The sequence below is a fragment of the Lagenorhynchus albirostris genome, chromosome 14 (assembly GCF_949774975.1).
Source record: "Lagenorhynchus albirostris chromosome 14, mLagAlb1.1, whole genome shotgun sequence".
Classification (NCBI taxonomy): domain Eukaryota; kingdom Metazoa; phylum Chordata; class Mammalia; order Artiodactyla; family Delphinidae; genus Lagenorhynchus; species Lagenorhynchus albirostris.
The window spans coordinates 11,127,211-11,153,280 of record NC_083108.1 but is presented as its reverse complement, the minus strand read 5'-3'; the positions used below and the strand labels follow the sequence as shown (position 1 = coordinate 11,153,280).

Here is a 26,070-nt window from a genome sequence, read left to right as displayed (position 1 = left end):
CAAGAAGCTGCCTGCCATCTTACAGCAAGGTCTCCCCCAGGTGGGGACTGGAGTGGAGAAGGCCCTCTGAGTGAGGTGGTTCCCTTTGGCTTAAGGAAATTTTTTGGAAAAGGAGACAGCTTTGAATTGCTAACAGACAATACTAACAGACTGATAGGTGCCCTAATAGTACAAGGGGCCCCACCAGAATCCACGGCAGGAAGTTTAACGCCATGAAAATTCTGTGCGTTTCTTGAGGCTGTTGCTTTTAAGACATCAATTACACTCAAGAAATGTTTACTGAGCGCCTACAATATGATAAATTTTGTGATAGGCAGAGTTCTCTATTCTTAAAGCATTAGACATCTAGAACAAAAGAGGAGATAGGTACTCCAGTTACCAAAATGTAGGGCAGAATGTGGAAATTGCCTTAGTTCTAAAATAAAGGGAGAATAGATCAAAGAAGCATTTATTTTAGAGAAATGCTTTCATAAGTATAATAGCTAGGGGTTTTCCTGATATTGTGACATATAAGAAAACTTGCTGTCCTTCATTGTGAAATTAATGTGATGCCTCTATGCAATTTAGTTCTATAATTATTAGACATCAGGCTCTGTGGATATAAAAGTATAAAGGGTAAGACAGTCTGACTTTAGGAAGTTTAGATTAATGTCAACATTACATTTTGAAGGACTTTTTTTTTATTTAACTGAAAAGTGAAAATAAAGTGGTTATAATTAGCAAAATTTTCCTAATTAAAGTTTTTGTTTGTTTTTTTAAACAAAGGATCTCTTAGTTTCTAGAAAGGAAGTGAAGTTTACTTGGAGTTTAAGCTAGTAAGAATGGCTGAGGGACTCTAAACCTTGAATTCCTTGTATACATTTCTTATCTTTCTTTGTATATTCTAACAATTACTTGTTAAACAGTATTGAAATGAAATACCAATATTCCACTACCCCCAAACTTTAGTGAAATATAGTTTTGTGTAGTGATATTAGGAAAGTGCAAGTATCAGGGACGTATTTGACTTGGAAAAAAAAGGTTAATGTAGAATATAATAGGCCTAGAGCAGGGTAAGACAACTCAGAGGAAGCAGAGGCTTAGAGAAATTTTATATAATTATACTGATTTTTATTTTCTTCTAAATGATTGTTATAACTTTGGAGGCTCCTCTCCCTTTAAGAACTCTATAAAGAGCATGCATGGGTATTATGATATTTGTTTTTTAAAGCAGACTATTGCCTTAGAAGTAAATTATCTTTTCCAAGTGTGTGTAGATATTTGATGTTAGCTGATATGACAGCTGAGATAATACAATTTCCACCTCAAAGCTTTTTATAAGAACTATTGCCTCATGAAATTAAAATGTCCTTGATTTCTCAGGACAGTTTTAGAACTAGTATTTTTAATTATTGTACAAGCAACAGGTTATTCTCTCTCCCATGTATCTTGTCAGTCTTTGTTGATAGATGTCAATTCAAAAGTATATGAGTTTGGATTGAAGTCAGTCTCCATTTCATGTTTGCATTTGAATTTAGGTCTGTCACAAGTGATAAAGAGTGATGAATGTGACATTGCCATGTTGAAAGATCATTAAATGTCACTCTGCCCTGGCAGCCAAATGGCTGGCAGAAAGTCAATGATGCAGACTCAGTGTGGAGCGTGGAGAGTGGAGATGGATCTAGGGCAGCACAGAATCATGCAAGCTGTGAACAATCAATCAATCATTTCATTCAGAGGAAGGGTGAAATGAGACTTGATGGAAATACTGTGTGAGTACCTACAGCGGTGGACATCTAGTTTGTACGCGTTTTGATTTACACCTATAACCATTTAGTCGCCAGCACCTAGACTCATAGGCTGGGAAAACTACCTATTTGATCAATTTACTTGAAAATCTCCTTGACTTTAGATGTTCTTTATGCACCTTACATCTTAAACAACTTTCCTAGCTCCAGAACACAGACGGCCTGAAGTGATTCTGGTGTACAGTCAACCTATTAGAGGTACAATTTATACACCCCAATAAAGAAAGCACTAAATCTGCCCAGCAATGCTATTTCACTTCTTCAGTGGCTTCCCACCATTTGCGTATAATTTATTTAGTTTTCCACTTTACTTGCTGCGCTGCCATTTCTATGAATTGATTCCCTAAAGTTGCTAAATATAAATTGTACTTAAAACAGTGTGGAGGTGCTTACCCAATATTAATATTTATTTTCAAAAAGCTTTTAAAGACATAACACAACTATAGAGCACTTTTTATATGTTTATCCAGTAATTTACACCAATTGCATTTTAAATGTAAGCTGGAAAATAAAAAGCATAGCCATTGACTACTAGTCGGTATCCATTAGACTGATAAATCTGTTCAATCTAGTTCACTTCCATTTGATGAAAATGGAAAGTATAAAATACACAAACTGAGGAATGAAGTGAGAGGCATTACAAGAGGAGATGGTTGCATTAGTGAGCTCTTTCTGTATTCATATATTTGACTCAGGGTATTTTAGCATGAGTTATGAGTGTGTCAGTATAAGTGTACTGAGAATAATATTATGTTTCAAGTCATAACCATATTTTAAAATCTTTACTAGACTGTACAGGTAGCAGATATTCTAAATCAAATTCAGATAGTTATATTCTGAGGTAGAGTTAGAAACTCATTTTTTCCTAAAACTTATGTCAATGAGATTCATAGATTTGGGCAGTGTTCATTCAGCAATATTCAGTTGAATGAAGCCATCCAGTCCCTTTGGCAGAATTATCACTAAAGATGGAAATAATTGGATGGATATTTTAGCCTAATGTCATCAACAATTAAAATTACCCACTCAAATTCTCATGTTCCAATTTCTGGGGAGCAACAAGTGTTGTTTTGACTGATAATTATATTCCCATCTAGATTTTCCTACAGGAAGAGGGAAGAATGTCTAGGTGGCATGTTATTGTCCAGGTTTTTTTGCAATTATGTTTTTATTTGAGGATCCATACATGGCACCCTGATTAAGTTTAAATGAATATTTTAGCATAATATGCCTATTTTTAAAGAAGCAGTTATCCATATTGCCTTCATATTGTCATTAGATATCTACCTGCATCTGAATCCACCTTCCTTTTCAAACAGCATGCTGTGGGGTGTGTCTCTCATATTAGATACTAGACCCTCTCCTTGTTCTGTGATTTCTATCCCCATTTATCACTACAAAGATACTTCTTTTGGCAATTCCTCTCTTCTTACATCTTTTCTTTTCTATCTCCCCCCAGATCATTCCCTCTCTATATTATTTCCCAACTAAGAAACATGAGAATCTCCAGTCACTCTTTACCTCTCCAAGCAACACTACTTTTTCTCTCTTCCTTCTTTCAGGTTACATTTCTCAGGAGTTTTCATTAGAGCTCTTCATTTTTTCATCTCCCCATCATTTCTTTTTTCAAAAAAATATTTGAAACATAGCATACCTTCTGAAGAGTCTACAATTCTATGATCAGTTAAAAGAACACAAAAATTAGTGTTCCCAACAGCTAGCTGAAAGAGTTAGCTACCAGGACTTAGAAGTACCTGTGTGTGTTTTACCATTGCATTTCTTCTCTTGCCTCTAGAGGTAATCACTGTCCCAAACTTTATTTCAATTTGTATGTAATTAAATGATATATGGTTTCGTTTTCTTGCTTTTTACACTCATCTGAACAGAATCATATGACATGTAATCTTCTATGGTGTGTGTCTATCAATCAACATTATGTTATATTATGTTATCTGATTCATCCATGATGATATCTTTAGCTGTAGTTTATTTACTTTCACTGTTGTATGACTACATCTCTGTGTGAACATAGCACAGTTTATGTATCCATTGATATTGTTGATGGAAGAGGCGATTTTTAAAACTTCAAATTCTTCGACATCTCACCCAGCCCATCTAAGATCTATGTTCTCTCCCCTCTATTCTGGGCAGGTTTTATCTGCTATGGCAAATAGATTATGACAGAAAGAAAGCTTTCCTTCCAATTGTAGGTAATATGTGACCATAGAACTTGCATCTTGTTCACTTGGAGCAATTGTGCTTATTACTCTAAGATGCAATTTTAGTAGCCCAACTACCCTGAGGTTACCATGGTGGAAACTAAACATATAGACACTCTGGTCAACAGTTTCAACTGATACCAGCCTTCCAGTAAAATCCGCATCAAGGAATGAAACACATGAGTGAAGTGACCTAGGACCCTGCAGACCAGCCCATCTACCAGTTGAATGCTACCAAGTAACCTCTGTCAATGATGCATGGAACAAAAAGATCATCTAGCCAAGTTCTGTTAAAATCTCTGATCCCAAATCATGAGATCAACAAAATGACTGTTGTTTTAAGCCACTAAGTTTGGGGATAGTTAGTTTCGCTGCAAAAAATAAATGGAAAATAATTTTTGCACCTGGAAGTGGGATGATGCTATAACAAAACCTAAACTTGTTATGGGTTAGGGTGGCAGTCAAGGACCTGAAGGGACTCTATTGGTGAGAGTTTGTGATTAAGTGAGAAACATGTATAGGAAGGTAGAGAAAAGAGGGCTCTTATTATATAGTTGTGGAATTTTGGCAACAGTGTTGCCTGCAGTAATATGAAAAATAGGAAATCTTCCAAAGGACCTCAGTGATCTAGTAAAGAGATTTCTGGGCTGAATATTAAAGTTGTCACTTGCCTTCTTCCATTTTGCTTATCTTTGCTTAAAGAAAGGGATAGAAGAATGAAAGATATAACTTTAGTTTTTGAGTAGAATTTGGATGAAATGTTAAGGGCCCAGCACAACTTTTTCAACCAGAAAAGGGTTCCCCAAAGAGTGAAAGTCTCAAGGAAAAAATTAAATGCAACTCACTGTCAAACTGTCATCTCAGTGTGAAGATGGAGCCAAAGTGGCAACTATAAAAACCTTTTTAAAACCTTAGAAAGATTCAAGCTGATGCTTCAAAGACCCTTTCAGATAGACAAAGGCCTTCTATGGATCTCAAGATAGGCCCCACAGGTCTTATTTGTTAAATGAAAGGGCTTCTAAGAACCTTCTGAGCACTTTCCAACTGCAGCCTTATAAAATGCTCAAAGTAGAGAAAAACTTATCTCAGAGAGATCTGTGGATATGTCCTTTGACGGGTGGAATGGGTTACAGGTGCATACATAATACACTCGTGCATTTTATAGGAGTATATCAATTTGGTCTGAACAGCATGGAGAAAATAATTAGACTCCTAAATTTTGATGGGAAGAAAGCATGTTAAGAAAACTATTGAACTGAAAACACAGTTTCTTTCTTTCCTTCCTTCCTTCCTTCTTTCTTTCTTTCTTTCTTTCTTTCTTTCTTTCTTCCTTCCTTCCTTCCTTCCTTCTTTCCCTCTCTCTCTCTCTCTCTCTCTCTCTCTCTCTCTCTCTCCCTCTCTCTCTCTCTCTCTCTCTCTCTCTCTCTCTTTTTCTTCTTTTGGAAGAAGAACTCAGAATATGGAATCAAGAGCCCAGAGGGCAAAATGAAGAATCATACAAATTCATTTCCAGGAAGCAGTTTTGAACCCTGTACAAAGATTTGGCAACATGTGCCCAGCTGGTTTTCAGAATTGCTCTGAACGAGTGACTTCTGTGTGCATGCATGGTCCTATTTTTGGAGAGGGGTTTCTACTAAGGTGACCCTGTGTCATTCGTACAGGTTAGATAATTTGTTTCTAGTTCATAGCTCTTTAGATCTGAGAAACTGGATGTGAGGACCCTCATCTCTACCTAGATTTGACGTGAATGAATATTCTAATCCTTGAGTCCAATCTTACGCCATCATGTGATGTGAATTTTGAGAGTGTTTTTGGCAGGAATTACTTCATTTTGCATTTGGGAGTATGTGAAATTTATAGCCAGATGTATACATTGACATATTTTTGACAGACCTCCTAACAAGATGTGTAGTTCATGTTCCCTGCCCTTGAATCTGAGTGGTCTTGTGTCAGTTTCAACCTACAGATTATAGTAGAACTACTTTCAAAGTTAGATCACACAAAATCATGTGGCTTCCATCTTGCCCCTCGATTACTTTCTCTTGGAGTTTTGACCACATGTAAGAAGTTTGAACACTTAGAGACACGAGGCTGGAGAGATTGCATGCAGGTACTCTGATCAAAACATCTGAGCCCAAATTTCCCCTATCCCTACTAAAGGGCATGGTGAGTAAGTGAAGACAGCCCTTCCATCATCTGAATAACATCACATAACCTCAGTCAGTGACACATGGAAATAATGAATCACCTAGCTGAGCTCTGCTGAGTTTCCAATTTCCCTCTCCCACAATATTCAATCCTTTCACTCTAAAATATTTCACAAATCCACTACCATTTCTTCCTCTCAAAGAGGGTTTCTTTAACTTCAATGCTTAAAATATTCGGTTCTTCTTTATTCTCTCTCAACCATACTTTATCTCAATCCCCTATTTTATCTCTTCAAAGTAGCTATAACTATCTGAATTTACATTATCTAATTATTTACTTATCTCTGTGTTCATTATCTGCCTAATGAAATATAATTTTTCCAAGGGCAAGCATTTTCTTGTTCTTATTTATTTATATTATCCTTAAGCCAAGAAGAATAGCTTGTACTTTTGTAGATGCTTTATAAGAAAACACTGAATAGATGAATAAAGGAACTTCCACGTCATCACCTGCTTCACCTGCAGAACACTTTAGTAATTTTTTAATCAGTGTCTTTACTTTTACATTGTCTTGCTTCAAATCACCATTATGTCTTGCTTGGGAAGATTCCAAAGCTACCTGACAGATATTTTCTTCTTTTTTCAAACTTTTACCTTAAAATTGATTTTCCTCAAGGACATACTCATAGACCAAAACAAAATCATTAAATCTATGCTAGGAACATTTAATTTAAACAAATATCAAAATTCTTAACCATCATTTGAAAGATAGTGCATGATTTCTCCCTTTTATCCTTCAGGTCTGTGCTTAAGAGTTCTCCCAGGGAGGTTCTTACCACCATCAATCCATCTGCAAAAAAACCCTGTATTTTTCATCCATTTCGAGTGTCCAGAACAGTGCTTAACACATACTTAGTAAATAATGGCACTCTATAAATAGTGAATGAATAAATGTATCAATCAAGGAACTGATCAAATCTAATCAACATGTACACAAAGAATGACTTCATATGAAAGATATGTATAGCCCAATAGCATTTTTCCCTCAAAACTCCACTGAAATATTAGTATATTATGTTTATATATCCAACTTAAAAATGCTGGGTGATTCAATCCATGTACTTCTTAAATCCACAGGATGTGGAAAAGAGAAAACATTTGCTAAAAGGCAATTAATACGGAGTTTAATACATTCATCTTTAAGCAACATTTCACTATTTCTTGTGTATGTAGCAGAAATATTACAGGAATAGATATGACAGAGGCTTCCTGATTTAAAAAAATCAAATCTGTTTATAGGAAAGCTCTATATCTAAATTTAAATAACTCCTTGCATTTACTGACCTTCTGCTCTAGTTAGATTATTTATCTTATATTGTTTCCTACACAGAATTAAGTTAATTTTCATCACTGTTCTTACTGTCTCAGTAATTAGAGATCAAACTACTAATTAGGGTAGTATGAAAGGTCATAAAAGTTTGAGAATTTTCTAGATAACAATTTTTATTCTTCCTATACCTTTACTTTGTTCCATTTCAAGACATGTTACATGATCAAATTCCATAATTTTATTTCACAATTGCAAAATCTCAAAATGTACACTCACATATTCATTTATTTAACACTTATTTGTTAATTATTTAATATGTGTCTGGCATGATACATGTGAGGGACAGACACAGACACCATCTCAGGCCTAATGGTCATGATAGATCAATGAGGAGACTATCACTAAGTAAACCATACACATAATTCTATAAATCATGATTAAGTGGCAGGAAGAAAAACTACAGGTTGCAGTGAATATGTACAAATTAACCAAGTCTGAGGACTCATTTAAGTCCTCCATGAGTAAATAACATTTAACCCAAGGCCTGGAAAATAACCTGGTGTCATACAGGTAAGGGGCTGGGTAGGGGGATGGGAGTGGAAATTCAGACTGTGCCCCAAGCAGAAGGAAAGCATGGAAGAAAATCTATGCGTTTATTCTCTAAAGCATTTCCTATGAATGCCCAGATTTCTTCAAGTCTTGTATCTCATAAAACCTCTTAAATATAAAGTATTTGTTATTTATTGTCTATCTATTAATAAAACATTTCTTCCATGTGTCTTTGATTAATACATTTTTTACGACCACAAGTTTCGTAGTATACTATGCTTTCTTCTTTAACACATAATTTTAAGATTCCTTTTTATTTCTAAAGAGACTTGTAGGAAATTACGATTTTATTTCCATCACTTTTTAAGTGAAGATTCTAACTTTGCCCCCAATGATTGAATACATCGGTCATCTGTGTCCTGCCTTCTTTCTTGCCAGGTAGATGATTTATCACTTGAGTAGTTAACCTATTTTCACTAAGAATAGAAATGGTGCCCATCAGTACAACAGTGTACTGGTGGTGGAAACCCTACATAAATAATGAACAACTCACAACAGAAACTGCTTGTTCAGCCTTATTCTTTCTAAGTCTAATGAGAAAGGTCAAGTACCCATCACGTGCATTTGGAATTTATTTTTTGCTAGCCCTTCCCATGAAAGTGCATGCCAAGAATATTCACTTTCCCAATCTCCACACTAATATCTACAGTAATAGCACCACTCCTTCTATTTTCCTCTTTATTGAACTTCTTCCTAATTTTATGTTCCAGCTTTTCGAGTATAGCTTAATTTTCAAAATGGCCTTCTTTTATTCTTTGTTACTATAAAAATGATGGCATATGAATATGCCATAAATAGACAGTATCAGTAAATTCATGTCCTTTCGTTCATTTTTAACCGGCATACTAGGTGTTCAGCATGTCTTGGTCTCCTGGTCGTTTTCTTTCTTTCCTGACTCATCTGTTGAATGATGAATTGTTGATATTTATCTTCTGCTCTCTAATCTGCTACACCCTGCTGTCTTCTAATGAATTTGGCATACCTTTGTATATTTCCTTATAACCATACTTTAAATTTTCAGCAATATGGCTGCTAAAATTTTATAAAATCGTGTTTGGCACGTGTCAGGATTCTCTGATTTCTGAGCTCTTCCTTAACTTCTTTTAATATAATTATTTAAAAGCTATTAAATTGCTAATAATTTTATTTCTCTTCTATGTATATAGACAGGTTGTTTTAAAAAAAAACTCAATAATTAAGCTACAGACACTTGACCATATTTTAAAATCACATCCTTCTTTTCTTTCTTCTTTCTTTTGCCAGGCACTTGTGCTAATTTCTGGGTATGTAGAGATGGATAAAATCAAATAATTCCTGCCATCAGGTAGTTTATAGTCCATTAAAGAAGGAAGATGCATAAATGAATAAATGAAGCAGAAATATAGTAGATTTATACATGGAGCTGAGTGGTGAAGGATGATTAAATGCCCATCTGTTAAATGATACATGGAAAGGACATTCCAGGCAGAAGGAGAAAAACAATCAAAAGCAGAATTGTATGTTGGTATCAGCAAATATGTTAGCATGTCTTATCAGGAAAAGAAGAATGAATATAAGGCAGCCCAGATTCACTACTTCATGGCTAGAAGCTCACATTTTGTTTTACATGATGAGAAGAGAAGATTTTGAAGAATATTAATTTGGGGCAGAAGAAGATCACATTTGGACTTTAGAAAATGAAATTTTGTTTCTTGTTTTTTAAAGTCCTGAAAATATCCTACATTCTTTGTCCACTTTTTACAGACCTCTCTCTCCATTTTTTTGACCTTGGTATCAATTGATAAATAGCTCTTCTCCTATTGATAGGTATTTATTTTGGTGTGATTTTATTCAGACATTTTTGTTTTATGTTCATCATACTCCCCATGTTTTATGTTCTTTACAGCTACTTCATAGCCTAAAATGAAAGCTTTGTTTGACTTGCTTTCTTTGCCATCACTTTGAGTAAAATTTGAATATATTTTTCTATTTGGTCTTTGACTTCTAAAACTTCACTTGTTAAGACTTTATTTTTTAATCCAGTTTTAGGTTCACATCAAAATTGAAAGGAAGGTACAGAGATTTTCCATATACCCCCTGCCTCCACACATACATAGCATCCTCCATTATCAACATTCCCACCAGATGGTACATTTGTTGCAACAGATAAACATACATTGACACATCATTAACACCCAGAGTCCATAGTTTACATTAAGGTTCATTCCTGGTGTTGTACATTCTGTGACTTTTGACAAATGTATAATGACATATACCCACCATCACAATATCATACAAAGTATTTTCACTTCCCTAAAACTCCACTGTACCCTGCCTATTCATCTCTCCCCCACTCTCACCCCAGCAACCACTAATCTTTTAATTTTTTTTCATAGTTTTGCCTTTTCCAGAATGTCATATAGTCGGAATTATAACAGTATGTAGCCTTTTCAGATTGGCTTCTTTCACTTAGTAACATGCATTTAATGTTTCTCCATGTCTTTTCATGGCTTGAGGGCTCATTTCTTTTTAGTACTGACTAATATTCCATTGTCTGGATGTACCATAGTTTATCCATTCACCTACTGAAGGACATCTTGTTTGCTTACAAGTTTTGGCAATTATGAGCAAAGCTCCTATCAACATCTGTGTGCAGGTTTTTGAGTAAACATAAGTTTTCAACTGCTTTGGGTAAATACCAAGGAGTGTGATTACTGGATCATATGGTTAGAGTATGTTTAGCTGTGTAAGGAACTGCCAAACTGTTTCTCTGAGTGCCGAGACCATTGCACATTCCCACCAGCAGTAAATGAGAGTTCCTGTTGCTCCACATCCTTGCCAGCATTTGTCGTCATCAGTGTTCTGGAGTTTGACCATTCTAACAGGTTTGCAGTGGCATCTTATTTTTGTTTTAATTTTCATTTCCCTGATGACATATCATATGGGGCAACTTCTCATATGCTTATCTACCATCTGTATACCTTTGTTGTTGAGGTGTTTGTTTAGGTCTTGGGACTCTTTTTTTTTTTTTTTTTTTGTGCGGTACGCGAGCCTCTCACTGTTGTGGCCTCTCCCGTTGCGGAGCGCAGGCTTCGGACGCGCAGGCTCAGCGGCCATGGCTCACGGGCCCAGCCGCTCTGCGGCATGTGGGATCTTCCCGGACCGGGGCACGAACCCATGTCCCCTGCATCGGCAGGCGGACTCTCAACCACTGCGCCACCAGGGAAGCCCTCATTGTTGAGTTTTAAGAGTTCTTCGTATATTTTGGATAACCATCCTTTATCCGATGTATCTTTCGCAAATACTTACTCCCAGTATGTGGTTTGTCTTTTCATTCTCTTGATATTACATTTCACAGAGCAGAAGTTTTTATGTTTTAATGAAGTTCAGCTTATCAACAATTTGTTTTATAGATTTTATCTTTGGTGTTGTATTTTAAAAGTCATCAGCATACCCAATTGAGTTTATTCTTATATTATCTTCTAGAAGTTTTGTAGCTTTGCATTTTACATTTAAGTCTGTGATCCATTTTGAATTAATTTTTGTGAAGAGTGTAATGTGTGACTAAATTCTTTTTTTGCATGTGGATGTCCAGTTGCTCAAACACACTTTGTTGAAAAGACAATCTTTGCCCCAGTGTATTGCCTTTGCTTTTTTGTCAAGGATCACATGACCATATTTGTGTGGGTCTATTTCTGGGCTCTCTATTCGCTTCCATTGATCTGTTTGTCTACCCTTCCACCAATACCACACTGTCCTAACTCCTTGTAGCTTTACAGTAAGAACTGAAGTCAGGTAGTGTCAGTCCTCCAACTTCATTCCCATTTAATACTGTGTTGGCTATCCTGAATATTTTTTTTAGTTGGTATTACAGTAAGTCCCCTACATATGAATGAGTTCCGTTCTGAGATTGTGTTCCTAAGTCCAATTTGTTCATTAAATCCAACAAAGTTAGCCTAGGTACCCAACTAACACAATTGGCTATATAGTACCGTACTGTAATAGGTTTATAATACTTTTCACACAAATAATACATAAAAAACAAACACAAAAAATAAAGAAAACAGTTTTAATCTTACAGAAGAGTACCTTGAAGAGTACAGTAGTGCAGTACAACAGCTGGCATATAGTGGCTGGCATCGAGTGAACAGGCAAGAAGAGTTACTGACTGGAGGAGGGAGAGGAGGTGGGAGATGGTAGAGAGGAAGCATCATCAGCAATAGGAGACAAAAGGCAAGCTGCAATTTCACTCACGCCTGATGATGGAATGCACATTCGCATCTTTGAAAGTGCTCAACTTGTAGGTCCGTATGTAGGGGACTTACTGTATTATTATTTTATTATTTTGGGTTTTTTATCCTGTTTAATTCAATGCCAGGTAAAAATCATGAAAAGTCCTTTGGGATTTGTGGAGATCAGGGATTATGGAAGTGCATTTATATCTACTTTTTCCTTACCTCAAGGGTGTAGCCCTTTGAGTCCCCAGCTTAACATGGCGAGGGTTCTTATACAATTCCCACCCTAGATTTAAATTATATTTCTATTTTTAACACTTACTCCATGAGACTTTGCACTACAGCCTGCATTTGCTGGCTTGTCAGGACTGATAGGACAAAAATATTTGTATGCTCAAGTATAATGCCTGCATTACTTTCTTTAGTTTCCCTGAGAATTTGGCTTGGCCCTATCCTATTAGCCTGAAAGCTCTTCTGAATGCATTCAATCATCAAAAATATTTACCCAGCAGTTTTACTGTTTTCCTTGTAAAAGTTGGTCCTAATAAAGAACTTGATCCAAGTTATTAGAAACAGAAGTCTTCATCTCTGAATCTCTAGTACTTTATAGAGTACTTGACACAAATTAAACACTTCATAATGAAAAAATGAATTGTTGAGGAGTGATTTTATCAATCATTTTTGGGACTTAGTCACAAGTTACACATTTCATAATTGAATGAATTTGAAATGTTACTTTTAAAATTCTGAAAATGAATAACTTTTAGAAAATAAGCATCTCTGCCTCAGGTGAAACTTTAAACTAAAAGCCTTCTGTTAACTCTTGAAGCAATTTTTCCATGGGTAAAATTCCCCAGTATGAAGCTTTCTAAAACCAACTTTCATGATTCTTGCTAATGCACATCAGCTAAAATTTAGATTTGGTAAAGTAACACTTAACAGAGCTTATTATTTATAAATGAAAAAACCAATTGATGTTTAAACATCAATTTGATGAAAACATATTGGAGCTCAATGTCAGTTTCCTTAAGTACTTTTCAAATACTTAAAGGAAGCATTTAATTTTTGGCACTGAAGTCAGTTAAGTCTTTTGTATACATGGATAAAAATAGATAATTCATGAAATTGCAATGAGACTTCTTTAAAGCTGCTTAAAAGTTTATATCAAGAATACTCCATAGAATCTTGTGATTCTATTAAAATATCAGAGAGCTTTTATAGAAATCTAACAAGAACTAATGGATAAAATATATCACATAGTTGATTTCAGATGTGGACAGCATAGATACTCATTGAGAATTGTATGAATCTCCATTAAGTACCATATACATTTTCTGATTGTGATGGACATACCTTAGAGTGACCTCCATTGAGTCATGCCTTTGTATTGGGTTCTTCCTTTGGAGTGTGGGCAGTAGCTATAACTTGCTTTGAACCAATAGAATGTGGTATTTCCTTGATTAGGTAATGTTAAGGGATTTTGAAAGATGTTAGTAAAATCCCTAAGTAGTTGTCTTTAAGTTAAGAAGAAGGTTAGCTTGAGTGGGCCTGACCTGATCAGCTAAAAGAGGGTCTTGAGGTCAGAGACTCAAAACAGCAGAGACACTGTCCTGCGGTCGCAAAGAGCAAAGGGCTATGTGATGATGGTTACCTGGCACTGAATGTCGGGTGACCTCAAGGAGCTAAACCCTATCACTTCAAGGAACTGAAGTGACTCTGCCAACAACAAGTGAGTTTTTAGAAGCAAATATCAAGATCAGATAATATCACATCCCTGGCCAACTCCATGATGAAGCCTTGTGAGCTCGAAGACCCAGTTAGCACACAGACACACTGCAGATCCACAGAAACAGAGATAATAAATGTGTGCTGTTTAAAGTTGCTAAATGTGTGGAATTTTGTTACATAGCAATAGAAAACAAACACAAAAGTACTCACTCACAAGTTCTTCTAGAAACAACAATATTGTAAGGAAATATTCTCTCTTCAAATTCTACCTGAAAGAAAATTTTAATAAGCCTCTATAAATCAATAACTGAATATAAAGTAACAGATTAAAATAATTAAATTATGTTATTATAACATTTTAACAATGTCATTACCTTTTACTATAGCCAAAAACTAATTGTTAACAAGATCATTGTAGTGTTTTATGACCAACTGATTTCTGAACTGATCTCAATTATTCCTTTTAATTTTTATCTAATTAGACAATTGGTTCATGTTCCTCTCAGAAAATACATTAAAGCAAAATTTAAAAAATAATAAAAGACTGTAATAATCACTTTTAATCTTCATTCAAGAAGTTAATGAGGGGCTTCCCTGGTGGCTCAGTGGTTGAGAGTCTGCCTGCCGATGCAGGGGACGTGGGTTCGTGCCCCGGTCCGGGAAGATCCCACATGCCGCGGAGCGGCTGGGCCCGTGAGCCATGGCTGCTGAGCCCGCGCGTCCGGAGCCTGTGCTCCGCAACAGGAGAGGCCACAACACACACACACACACACACACACACACAGAGTCAAATATTTATAAAATTGGAAGAATACTATTGTCATTCACTGTAATCTTTTTCCAATCAACTCTATATCTATACCATATTTAATATAATGTATTTCCATTTTAAATATTCATCTACACCATTATCTTTAAAATTAATAGTCTGTATGATATAAAAATATATTAAATATATTCCATATTTCTGATTATATTTTTCTAAATTTCTTTTTATTTTATTTTATTTATTTTATTTTATTTTTTTAACATCTTTATTGGGGTATAATTGCTTTACAATGGTGTGTTAGTTTCTGCTTTATAACAAAGTGAATCAGTCATACATAAACATATGTTCCCATATGTCTTCCCTCTTGCGTCTCCCTCCCTCCCACCCTCCCTATCCCACCCCTCCAGGCTGTCACAAAGCACCGAGCCAATATCCCTGTGCCATGCGGCTGCTTGCCACTAGCTGTCTACCTTACTACGTTTGTTAGTGTGTATATGCCCATGACTCTCTCTCGCCCTGTCACAGCTCACCCTTCCCCCTCCCCATAACCTCAAGTCCGTTCTCTAGGAGGTCTGCGTCTTTATTCCTGCTTTACCCCTAGGTTCTTCATGACATTTTTTTTCTTAAATTCCATATATATGTGTTAGCATACGGTATTTGTCTTTTTCTTTCTGACTTACTTCACTCTGTATGACAGACTCTAGGTCTATCCACCTCATTACAAATAGCTCAATTTCGTTTCTTTTTATGGCTGAGTAATATTCCATTGTATATATGTGCCACATCTTCTTTATCCATTCATCCAATGATGGGCACTTAGGTTGTTTCCATCTCCGGGTTATTGTAAATAGAGCTGCAATGAACATTTTGGTACATGACTCTTTTTGAATTTTGGTTTTCTCAGGGTATATGCCCAGTAGTGGGATTGCTGGGTCACATGGTAGTTCTATTTGTAGTTTTTTAAGGAACCTCCATACTGTTCTCCATAGTGGCTGAACCAATTCACATTCCCACCAGCAGTGCAAGAGTGTTCCCTTTTCTCCACACCCTCTCCAGCATTTATTGTTTCTAGATTTTTTGATGATGGCCATTCTGACTGGTGTGAGATGATATCTCATTGTAGTTTTGATTTGCATTTCTCTAATGATTAATGATGTTGAGCATCCTTTCATGTATTTGTTGGCAGTCTGTATATCTTCTTTGGAGAAATGTCTATTTAGGTCTTCTGCCCATTTTTGGATTGGGTTGTTTGTTTTCTTGTTATTGAGCTGCATGAGCTGCTTGTAAATTTTGGAGATTAATCCTTTGTCGGTTGCTTCATTTGCAAATATTTTCTCCCATTCTGCGGGTTGTCTTTTGGTCTTGTTTATGGTTTCCTTTGCTGTGCAAAAGCTTTGAAGTTTCATTAGGTCCCATTTGTTTATTTTTGTTTTTATTTCCATTACTCTAGGAGGTGGGTCAGAAAGGATCTTGCTGTGATTTATGTCATAGAGTGTTCTGCCTATGTTTTCCTCTAAGAGTTTGATAGTTTCTGGCCTTACTCTTTTTATTTTAAACAAAACTGTAAAAAACATTTGTTCACATGTATCTTAACACATTTTCTGATCACTTCATTAGGAACCTTACTAAAAGTAGAACTCCTTATGACCCTATAGCATTAAATAGTCATTCCTGATTTAAAGATTACCCACATTATTATACACTATTTTATATGTGCCTCTCATGCTGGTAAGAGTCTTATTTTGATTTGAGGCTCTTCCGTTAGTCAGACATATATGAACACTCTACTATGCATGAGGAGTCCAGCTTCAGATCAAAACCCATTGTGTGACCTTTCAGGTCGACCACAGACAAGGGCAGGACTCTCCCTGGCCGGTATCCCAGGGACGCTACCCTCCCCAAACCAGACTGGGTGCCCCGCCCTTGCACTGCAGTCTCTGCAGAGTCACGGTCAAGGAATCAGAGGCCAGCCATGCTCACGGACATCTTTGCATTTCTAGTCCAGATACCTCCTGTGAAAATCTTTTCATCAGAGGACCTTGACTGAGGCACTTTTAAGGTATCTCCATGGAGACCTCCTTATTGGGATGGGGGAGGGACTTGACACTTTTCTCCACTTGGACTTGGTAGTTTTCTACTCCTAGTTCTTCCCTGCTCTCCTTCTCTACACTATCCTGGATCCATAAAATGGCAGGAGCCTTTCCTTTAGGGCCTATCAAGGGGAAGATGACTCCCCCAGCTGCACTAATGCACCTGACTCTCCAGGTGCTGGTTCCTGGGTAAAAATAAAAGACTGGGGAGCTGTGCCTGTTCTGGCCTCTAGTGAGAGAATAAAGCTTAGATTTTTATTCTCAGTTTGGCTATTGTCCTAATTGACCACCTCAACACCTGGCAGAATGAAGAAAGTCATTATGTTGGTACAATCTCCACCATGCATTTGTATGTAGAAATGAAAATGAATAAAAATGAAAAAGATCATTGAAAACTGTTTTAAAAGAATTGAATAATATCATCAGAGCAGATGAGTAATATAATCAGAGCACAAAGAAAAAAAAAGGAAACATAGTCATTATTTTTGAGGAACTCACCAATTAGAGGATACTTGGACAAATACAATATTTTAACTAGAATTGAATAAGTAAAAGTGTTTCTATATTTGAAATGTTCAAAATTGTTTCATTGTGAACCAGAAGGAAATATATAAATATAAAATCTATCCTTCAGCATTAAGCAAATAATATTGGAAATGCATGATTGTTACTTATTGGAAATATTTGGAATCAAGCGTTTTCAATTATCTTACAATCTACATGCTGATATCAATACTGATTTCAAAAATTATACCTGTATCATTTAAATTTTATATTTATTAATAAAGCAAGCTCAAGATAAGTATCAGGACCAGATGAGTGTCATCATTGACTATAAAGATGTATAAAAATAATGATATATCCTTTAGAACTTTAAGAGAACCATCTTTTTTTTTTTTTTTTTTTTTTTGCGGTACGCGGGCTTTTCACTGCTGTGGCCTCTTCCATTGCGGAGCACAGGCTCCGGACACGCAGGCTCAGCGGCCATGGCTCATGGGCCCAGCCGCTCCGCGGCATGTGAGATCTTTCTAGACTGGGGCACGAACCCGTGTCCCCTACATTGGCAGGCGGACTCTCAGCCACTGCGCCACCAGGAGAGCCTGAGAAGCATCTATCTTTGACATGCTTTCTCAATAACAGCTGTGGGAACAAAATGGAGAAATCTGTATCTATATTTACCTAACAAAAACAGTCTCTTTAAATTCAAACACATTGATATTTTCAGGTTATTGAACAATATGATTTGATCAATTAGTAAATGAGATATTTATAACCCAAAATGTGTGTTATTAATGAATTATTGGATAGATTGGCTATTCAACAGAGCACAGCATTTTGCAAGGAGGAGAAAGTCACTGTCACCAAATTTACTCTTTCAGATTACTCTGGAGCCAAATTTAATTACCATCTCTGTATCTATCTATGACTTCTGTTCTCCAACATTTGGGGTCGAGACCACTTCACACCCTTAAAATATATTGAGGGACAGGAAGCATTTCAGGGATGATTTGGGTAAGAATCTCCAAAAACAAGCTCCTCTATAAAAGAAGTGTGAACATTGGCAAAAATGGTCGAAAATCAATTTACTCAGAATGTTTATTCTAGAACTACTGCTGAATTTCGTTATGAACAGTGAGCTTTGTGGGGTTTTTTCTCATCTTTACCTCATCCCCTTTACCCCAGCTCTGAAGCAGCCTTGAAAACCAACAGCCCAAAAACCAGCAGCCTAGGGCAGGTGAAGAATGGTTTGGAGCTCTCCAGAAACACCACCCCTAGACGATTGTCACTTTTTGACCTTTCTGGTACCTCACAGGAAAGCTCCATTATCAGGGCCGGCCTTTATTTGACCTGACTCAGAACTTGCTGGATGGGATCAGCCATACCCCTAGGGTTTTCGTCAAAAACATTCAGGGGGGATTGTTTATCCTCACAGCTGCCTGGGGTGGTGTTACCAGTTGGAGCTTATAAGGGGCTGACCAAAAAACTTGAAAAAAATAAAATAAAAAACAGGATGTCCATAAAGGGCTTTACAAAATCTCTGACATGTTCCTGGTATTATAGAAGTCCACAGGCACGTGCAGGGCTGTGTGTAGGCCTGGGAAAGCTTATGATATATTAATCCACACAAAAATATGCACATTCTCATAATACACAGATAACCTCTGGAAGGATATGTATTAGAAAGTCCACACTTTCTCTCAAGGGTAGAAATTATAGTGACTTTTCTCTTCTCTCCCTAGACCCTTATTCCTCTCCACCTTTCTTTTCCTCCTTTCTCCTTTCTTCTCTCCCTTTCTCCCTCCCTCTTTCTTTCTTTCTTCTTCTTTTTTCACTTATCCATTATTATCTATAATAACTGTATATTACTTATATTTAAAGATAAAAAGAAAGTGTATTATTTAAATGATCTTTTTATTTTTACTCTTTTATGAGCTTTTTGAGTGATTACAAAGCAAAGACAATAGAAAGTATAGTGGGTTTTTTGTGTTATTTTTTGGTCCTGCTGCATAGCATGCAGGATCTTCCCTGACCAAGGATTGAACCCGTGCCTCCTGCAGTGGAAGTGCGGAGTCTTAACCACTGGACTGCCAGGGAAGTCCAAAAAGAAAGTGTATTTTAGACAGAAATATTTCTGACAGTTTTAATTCATTATGGGCTGCAAGTTAAATTAGTCAAGAGACAATAGAGTATATTCATTTAATCATCTAGTAAATTGGGATCGGCCAGAAAACATCTAGGTTATATCTGATAGCTCTTTCACTTAAAAGCCTGTCTTTTTACATGTTTTGGAGTTACAGTGCTCTGAACTATTATAGATTCTTAACTCTAAGAGGTTGACAGCCCAAAAAAGCAACTTCTTTGTTATGTTCAAGAATAGTCATCTCTTTATTCCTTCAACCAATGATTTAAATTTGTTCCTCTTTAAGAAAGGTTTGGGATGTGTCTCATAGTAATTGATATCAGAATATTATTTACCATTTAGCTCAAATGTATTTAACTTTTATCAGTAATATTTTGGATAATTCTGGGTCCTGAGAAAAGTTAATGTGCCTTTTATATAAATTAAAAATTTTTTTTAATTTTTAAAATACTTCAACAAATGAACTTAGATAATAAGTAAACTTTTAAATTATTTTTCTATTCTGAAACTTTTAGAGACATTTCTATTTTACTTTTGTTCAGTGTAAACAATATCCATGTATCTGCAAATAAGTACAACTGACTGTTATAGGTGATAAAATTTGAGAATCAAAGATTAACAAAACATAATCCTTACATAAAAGATTATAAACAATGAGAAATAAGATTAAATATCATTCAGTACATTTTAAGCTGAAAGTGCCTTAATTAAATATGCAATTGTTTTTCTTAGTTGAAGTTTATTTTCTCTGACCATTATGTATTTCCTATCCTTCAGTTGGTTAGTTATTTTATATAAATTGTAATTCATCTAAAAAATTAAGAAATACTCATCTGTAGCTTCTTCTTATAAGTAACATTTATCAAAAAACTACATAAAATATACAATTTTACTTCACTTTAGTGTAATATATTGAAGCTAGTTATATTAGGTAACGATATGTTGTTGTTTGCATAAGTGCAAATGGAATCTTCAGCCAGACCAGTTTAATCTTATCCAGTCTAAAACACCAAATATTTAATTGCGCTAACAACACAGGTTTACATATTCGTGGCTTAACTCACCATATAAGTATGTGTTTACAGAATTAGATAATCAGTTTATTATGTTAGCATCCTGCTGACTTTGAAGAAAAAATACATTATATTCATTATGCTGTTATTTTATTCTTTGTGAGTAATGTGATAGTCCATTGAATATAACTAAGAGTTTGAAAAAGGAGAAATGCTAGCAAAATTAGACAACGGTATGAGTTGTTTCTCAATATAAAATAGCCACTTGGATAGATTTGATACAAGGCTCAGGTTCATTTTAGAGAACTCTCTTCAAGCAAAAAACTGGCACTTACAAGCTTAGCCTCTTGTTGCAAAGCAGCACTTGTACTCAGGAAAAATGTCGACAAGTCATCTAAAAATAACACTGACTCTCAGGATCAACGCTTAGAATGAATTAAGCTAAAACTAAAGTATATCAGTCAATGGGACTATTAAAAAGTAGAATTAAGGAGGTTATTGATGTAATGATTATACTTGGATAACGTTATCATCATTTTGATTGATACTGCAGATATGAGGATGTTTAAAAGTGCACTTAGGGACTTCCCTGTTTGTCCAGTGGTTAGGACTCCGTGCGTCCACCGCAGGGGGCGTGGGTTCAATCCCTGGTCAGGGAACTGAGGTCCCCCACGTTGTGTGGCACAGCCAAAAAAAATGTACTTATATATTGCTTTTAGAGATGAAATTTACGTGCAGTTTCACTGTAAAACCAGTCAGTATACAAGGTCTGGTTCTTGCCTATATGGAATGTAAAATATCATTGAGGAAGGAAAGAGACCCATGCATAATACAACTGTCTAGGATTTAAGCAATTAAAAAATGTTGAGTATTTGTATAAACAGTGAGGGCCAAGTTTAACATATGGCAGGAGAGTGTAGACAAAATGGGATGATTGAGTTAGAGGAACCACTAACTAGTTAGATTGGGTGATTAGAAATAACAATGCGTACATTGGAAGGTGAAAATAATCTTGAGGATTTTTCTACCAGTGGTTGAAAGTTTGATTTAAGGCACATAAATATGGTCACTTTATTCCTGTCCCATAATTTGTATTAGGCAAAATATTTTCTATCTCTGCCTTTTAATCTTAAAGCTAATTTGTAATTTTAGAATTTATGGTAGGAATTTTAAACGAATGCACATGGGTAAAGTATTATATAAAGAAAATGTTAAGTGCCATTACATAAATTCAATTTAAAATATTACCTTTGCCTTGTAATCTGCTGGTATTTATTTTGGGAGACCCTAGTTACCCTGTATTAGGTATATTCATCCAAACACAGTTAAAATAATCCTTGTAATAGAAGAAACAAGTCTAATAGCTAAAATCAATATAGAATTACATTAGTGAGTGTAAAATGTTTCATTGTTGAAAATTAATTCTAATTACAGTAATAAAAGTCTTTTAACGGACATCTTCACCTGTCATTCCTTTAGCTAATGGGAAGATATAAATGTACACAGACAAATGTTTTACTGAATTATAAGTGTGATAGGTTTTCATAGACCAAGAAAGATCAGGCCTGTGAGAAACACATTAGTATATGTTTCTCTTATTTTTAAAAAGGCAAATGCTAATTAAAAATGCTACAGTTCTTAATTCTATCCTTGGGAACTTATATGCATTTTCCTATCTCTTATCCTACTTGTTTATGGGCCCTATTTAAATTTTCTGAGCTGAACATTAAGAATCTTTTATTAAATGGATTATTAATGATTAATAGAAGTTACAAAAGTAGAATTGCAAGTGTAATATTTTAAATTATTAAGTGAGGAAATTTAATTCTTGTGAAGTATTCACAGTTAAAAATTTTATTTAATTGAACATCTAAAATAATAATTTTCTTATCCTAAATAAACACAGATGTATATGCTTTTCAGTTTTGTACCAGGTATAGATTTAGGCCAAACTGCCCAATTCTCACTAATTTGTGAGTGTTGTGGTCACTTCTTTCCAAGAAATCATAGGATAAATGAGTTGAACACATTTAACCATCTCTTTTGCCAAAATTTCATATGTAAAACATCCTAAGTAAGTAGACATCTTAAAATGTCTTGATTTTGAAATGTGTAATGCAAATTGTCTTTGAAATTCTGCTGCTATAAAAAGGTAAGGAAAATTAATTTAAAATAAACTTCACTTTCATAATAATTCTGAATAGCTCTGGATAGTTTTAGGACAGTAAGATTTTTTGATTCATGTTTTAAGCTGTGAATAGGAGGTAACATTAAGAAAATATTCCCTGGCTTCCCCGGCTTCTCCCCCAAAACGTGGGGTCATCCTTCCTAGGCTGGAGGAATGTCCATAAGGAGAGTTTCACCTTCTTGAAGAGTAAAGCCTAGCAGTCCTGAGCTATTCCCAGTCCAAATGTCTGCAAAATTGAGAGAGACATCAAAACTCCTTCCACAAATTTCAGGGGGCCCTGACTGCATTCTGGTAATGAAGGTGGAAGAGGGAGGGCAGGCCCCTAATAGGGTCTCCAGCCGCCACTGGAGCAGCTACTACAGCTGAGACCTACCGCCAGCGGTTAAGGCAGTTTGACTACCAGGAGTCACCTGGGCCCCAGGCAGCCCTGAGCCGGCTCCATGAGCTTTGCTGTCAGTGGCTGAGGCCAGAGGTGCACAGCAAAGAGCAGATCCTGGAGCTGCTGGTGCTAGAGCAGTTCCTGGCCATGTTGCCTGAGGAGCTGCAGGCCTGGTTTCAAGAGAACCGACCAGAGAGTGGAGAGGAAGCCATGGTGGTGCTGGAGGAGCTGGAGAAAGGGCATGACAGGGCAGCTGAACAGGTCTTTTTTGGACAAAATGAGGACATGCTTGCAAAGAAGCTACCAACTTGTGAAATCACTTAGGAGCCACCACATAACCAGCTTAAGCCCCCAAAAAAACAACTGCAGCGGGCATCGAAGTAGCTTCACACCTTAAGACAAAATGTTAGAGACGCCAGAACTATAAATGTGAAATCAGCTGCAAGGCAAAAGACTTCTTCAGGCAAAGAACTGCATTACAAAGTTTCTAATACTCTTCAAATGAATGCTTCCCAGAGTTTCACATTTAGAGGAACTTGTGAACAAGATAGAAAGTTTGAAAGAAGACAGGGAAACCATCCTCGAAAAAAAAAAGTGTGATAAATGTGGGAAAGCCTTTAGTCAGAGCTCAGCCCTTAATCGACATCAGAGAATCCACAGTGGAGAGAAACCTTATACATGTGATGTGTGTGCAAAGGCTTTCAGCCGAAGTGCAATCCTGATTCAGCATCGAAGAATCCACACTGGGGAGAAACCCTTCAAATGTCATGAATGTAGGAAAGCCATTAGTCAGAGCTCGAATCTTTGCAGACATAGGAAAAACCATGCTGGAGAAAAAAGTCCCATCAGCGTCGTGAGGGAGTCAAAGCATTTACTGAGAACTTTTTCAACAGGGGAGAAGACACAAGGCACCAATACTCCTTTAGTATAAATCGGTAGTTTCAGTGGGCACCAGTTTCCTTTCAAAGGTTATAAAAGCCACAAGAGAGAATGTAGAATATTTTCTGTCAGCATTGTTTGCTTTTCTGCTTTTCAATAGTGTCAGTTCAGATGTTTGAGATTCTAAAGCTTAAATCGGATTTCCATCCCTAGTGCAGCTGTTGAAAAGATATTCTCAGACATGTTCTACTGTTTCCATTATTAACACAAATAATGAACTAGTATGTTCCTTTTTAGACAAGTACATTTTCCCTATTGAGAAGGAATGTGTGAGTTAGTATATAAGTGGGTATTCTCCATTTCATTACTAGAACATTGGAGTTATTAAACCAAAGATTAAATCAGTTTTTAAAAAAAAAATGTCCTGGGAATTCCCTGGCAGTCCAGTAGTTAACACTCCATGCTTTCACTGCTGCAGGCCTAGGTTTGATCCCTGATCAGGGAACTAAGATCCTGCAAGCCATGTGGTGTGGCCAAAAATAATAATAATAAAATAAAATAAATTTCCTGTTTTATTTTCTGTTACCAGATTCAAAATATGAGAATAAGATTGAGGAGACCCAAAAGAATATGTACCTCAAGACCTAAGCTGAAATGTCCAGGGTCATTGTTAGGAAACAGGTGAGTAAAGGGACTTTACTTATCTCTTATGAAAATCTGAGAACATACATACTGTTTTGTTTCAAATTTTTAAATTGAGGTATAGTTGCTGTATAATGTCATCTATACATACTGTTGATGATACTAAGTAATTTCCTATGTAGGAAAAAAATGATCTCCTTTACAATTTATATTGGAAATATCTCAGTGAAAGCATTAAGATTTGCTCTACATGTCTTCAGGAAGTGGCCTAAATATGATGAGTGTTCTAATAAAGAACAGTTATCTGTGGGTGCTTATATAAATTTGTTGATCAGCTTAACATAAAGAAATAAGGAAGATGAAGAAAAGACTGTCCAAACAAGACTGATGTTACCTGGTAAGTGCAGCACATAATGGAAAAGTATTCTTACCTGGAAATGAGAACACTTAACAGCTGATGACTATCCTTCAGAGTTCTTCATAGCTTCTGTTCTGGCATAAATCAGCTGTGAACATGTTTCAGGTGTCACAGGCCAACCTTTTCAGGGTCTTATGCATTCTTAGTAAGATGAGTTTCTAGCCAATTTATCATGATGTTAAGACCTTGGATTTTGATACTCTTGTATAAATGAGAAAATCACTAAGGTTCAATTTAAAGAGTCCATTGAGTTTAACCCACATTTAATTCAATCAGATTCTCTTGTTTAAAAAGTAAATGACTGGTATTTTTTTAAAGTACTCTGACAGTATATAACATAATGTCGCCCTTTCCAGGAATTCTTAATAAAACTCTGTATGTATTACAAGAATACATGGATTATCGTGTCTCCCATGGTGCCACCGTTACCCAGTATGGAGGTAACCATGAGAAATGAAAGTACTTAGAAGGAGAAGGGAAGATAGGCCTCATGGTGAACTTCTTTGTTCCTCATGAAGTGTGAACATTTCATCACCAGAAAATCCAATCATATCTAGTGCTTGGAGTAACTCCTGAGACAAATGTGGAATTACATGCTCTGCTTAGTTAGAATACTGATAAATATAAGATTAGTAAGGGGAGAGGTGAATACAAATTTTAATTTTAGAATTTTTTGATAATGATTATACTCATAGCTCTAGTAAATATGAATAAATATTGAGTTTTGTATCTTTTCATTTATTAAAAATGTAGGAGTCAAAAAAAAAAAAGAAAATAATCCCTGACTGGGAATGCAACTGGAAGTGCAACTGTTTGTAAAAATGATATAACCTCATCCATGGCTTTGGAGACCTATTTTAAATTCAAGTTGCTCATCAGAACTTGGGAGAACCTTGGCAACATAGGGATGAAATATTTCTCTTCTTGCTTGATTAGAAAGACTGAAAAAGCAATTATTAACCTGGTAATATTAACTGGAGAATACTCAACATTTCTGAATGAGAAGATGTCTGTAGT

General features: G+C 35.9%; 1 pseudogene; it reads left to right on the top strand.

Annotated features, from left to right (window-relative positions):
- The first annotated feature begins 22,957 nt into the window (after positions 1-22,957).
- Positions 22,958-24,678, top strand: LOC132504342 (zinc finger protein 396-like; annotated as a pseudogene).
- Positions 24,679-26,070: the final 1,392 nt, after the last annotated feature.